The following is a 2,913-nucleotide window of genomic DNA, read 5'->3' on the forward strand; positions in this document are numbered from 1 at the left end:
GGGAAAATAGTTTGAATTTTTAAGGTAGGTGGGGTTTATGGGGAAGAGAGGATGGAGATGAGTGGTGAAGAGGTGATGGGAAAGAGTGATTGAGGTGATTGGCGAAGGGTATTTGGGGAAGAGAGTTATGAAAAGGTGTAAAGAGGAGAGAAGAAAAAGTGGGGATCCTGTGGGGTCTACAGATCCTGAGGGGATCCTGTGGGGTCCACAGATCAAGTGGGATCAAGGACTTAACATCCCTGCTCCAATTAGGCGTGTAAAACGTCCTTGCTGTGCAATCCTGGCGTTTAACGCCAGACTGCTGCCTGTTTCTGGCGTTAAACGCCCAAATGTAGCTTGTTTCTGGCGTTTAAACGCCAGACTGCTCTCCTCCAGGGTGTGCTATTTTCAATGCTGTTTTTCATTCTGTTTTTGATTTTTCAGTAGTTTTTGTGACTTCACATGATCATCAACCTAATAAAACATGAAATAACAAAAAGAAAATAAAATAGATATGATTAAATAACATTAGGTTGCCTCCCAACAAGGGCCTCTTTAATGTCAATAGCTTGACAGTGAGCTCTCATGGAGCCTCACAGATAATCAGAGCAAGGTTGGAACCTCCCAACACCAAACTTAGAGTTTGAATATGGGGGTTCAACACCAAACTTAGTGTTTGGTTGTGGACTCCCAACACCAAACTTAGAGTTTGACTGTGGGGGCTTTGGATGACTCTGCAGTGAGAGAAGCTTTTTATGCTTCCTTTCCATGGTTACAGTAGGAGATCCTTGAGTTTTAAACACAAGGTTATCCTTATTCAATTGAAGGACCAACTCTCCTCTATCCACATCAATCACAGCTCTTGCTGTGGCTAGGAAGGGTCTTCCAAGGATGATGGATTCATCCTCTTCCTTCCCAGTGTCTAGGATTATGAAATCAGCAGGGATGTAAAGGCCTTCAACCTTTACTAACACTTCCTCTACTTGTCCATAAGCCTGTTTTCTTAAGTTGTCTGCCATCTCTAATGAGATTCTGGCAGCTTGCACCTCAAAGAACCTAAGTTTCTCGATTACAGAGAGTGGCATTAAGTTTATTCCTGACCCCAGGTCACACAGAGCCTTCTCAAAGGTCATGGTGCCTATGGTACAGGGTATTAAGAATTTGCCAGGATCCTATTTCTTTTGAGGTAATTTCTGCCTATCCAATGCATTTAGTTCATTGGTGAGCAAGGGAGGTTCATCTTCCCAAGTTTCATTACCAAATAATTTGGAATTCAGATTCATGATTGCACCAAGGTATTTAGCAACTTGCTCTTCAATAATGTCTTCATCCTCTTCAGAGGAAGAATACTTATCAGAGCTTATGAAGGGCAGACGGAGGTTCAATGGAATCTCTATGGTCTCTAGATGAGCCATAGATTCCTTTGGTTCCTCAAAGGGATACTCCTTATTGGTCACTGAACATCCCAGGAGGTCTTCCTCACTAGGATTCACGTTCTCCTCCTCCCTTGTAGGTTCGGCCATGATGGTCAAATCAATGGCCTTGCACTCTCTCTTTGGATTCTCTTTTGTATTGCTTGGGAGAGTACTAGGAGGAGTTTCAGTGACTCTTTTACTCAGCTGGCCCACTTGTGCCTCCAAATTTCTAATGGAGGACCTTGTTTCATTCATGAAACTTACAGTGGCCTTAGATAGATCAGAGACTATATTTGCTAATTTAGATGGATTCTGCTCAGAATTCTCTGTCTGTTGGTGAGTGGATGATGGAAAAGGTTTGCTATTACTAAACCTGTTTCTTCCACCATTATTAAAGCCTTGTTGAGGCTTTTGTTGATCCTTCCATGAGAAATTTGGATGATTTCTCCATGAGGGATTATAGTTGTTTCCATAGGGTTCACCCATGCAATTCACCTCTGCTATTGCAGGGTTTTTAGGATCATAAGCTTCTTCTTCAGAAGATGCCTCTTTAGTACTGTTGGATGATTCCTTCAATCCATTCAGACTATGAGAGATCATATTGACTTGCTGAGTCAATATTTTATTCTGAGCCAATATGGCATTCAGAGTATCAATTTCAAGAACTCCCTTCCTCTAAGGCGTCCCATTACTCACAGGATTCCTTTCAGAAGTGTACATGAACTGGTTATTTGTAACCATGTCAATGAGTTCTTGAGCTTTTGCAGGCGTTTTCTTTAGGTGAATGGATCTACCTGCAGAATGGTCCAATGACATCTTTGATAGTTCAGACAGACCATCATAGAATATATCCAGGATGGTCCATTCTGAAAGCATGTCAGAAGGACACGTTTTGGTCAGTTCCTTGTATCTCTCCCAAGCTTCATAAAGGGATTCACCTTCTTTTTGTCTGAAGGTTTAAACATCCACTCTAAGCTTGCTAAGCTTTTGAGGAGGAAAGAACTTGGCTAAGAAAGCCGTGACCAGCTTATTCCAAGAGTTCAGGCTATCTTTAGGTTGAGAGTCCAACCATACTCTAGCTCTGTCTCTTACAGTAAATGGGAAAAACATAAGCCTGTAGACCTCGGGATCAACCCCATTGGTCATAATAGTATCACAGATATGCAAGAATTCAGTTAAGAACTGAAAAGGATCTTCTGATGGAAGTCCATAAAACTTGCAGTTCTGTTGCATCAGAGAAACTAATTGAGGTTTCAGCTCAAAATTGTTTGCTCCAATGACAGGGATTGAGATGCTTCTTCCATGTAAATTAGAATTTGGTGCAGTAAAGTTACCAAGCAGCTTCCTTGCATTGTTATTATTTTCGGCCATGTCTCCTTCTTTTTCGAAATTTTCAGTCAAATTTTCTCCAAAGAGTTGTGCTTTAGCTTCCCTTAGCTTCCTCTTCAGAGTCCTTTCAGGTTCAGGATCAGCTTCAACAAGAATGTTCTTATCCTTGTTCCTGCTCATATGAAAAAGA

General features: G+C 41.5%; 1 non-coding gene across 1 annotated transcript; it reads left to right on the plus strand.

The window, feature by feature from the left end:
- The first annotated feature begins 2,264 nt into the window (after positions 1 to 2,264).
- On the plus strand, positions 2,265 to 2,372 carry LOC112760132 (small nucleolar RNA R71). Its single transcript, XR_003180584.1, has one exon. It is a non-coding gene; the product is annotated as a small nucleolar RNA R71 (small nucleolar RNA).
- Positions 2,373 to 2,913: the final 541 nt, after the last annotated feature.

Source organism: Arachis hypogaea, chromosome 16 (assembly GCF_003086295.3).
Source record: "Arachis hypogaea cultivar Tifrunner chromosome 16, arahy.Tifrunner.gnm2.J5K5, whole genome shotgun sequence".
NCBI classification, from domain to species: domain Eukaryota; kingdom Viridiplantae; phylum Streptophyta; class Magnoliopsida; order Fabales; family Fabaceae; genus Arachis; species Arachis hypogaea.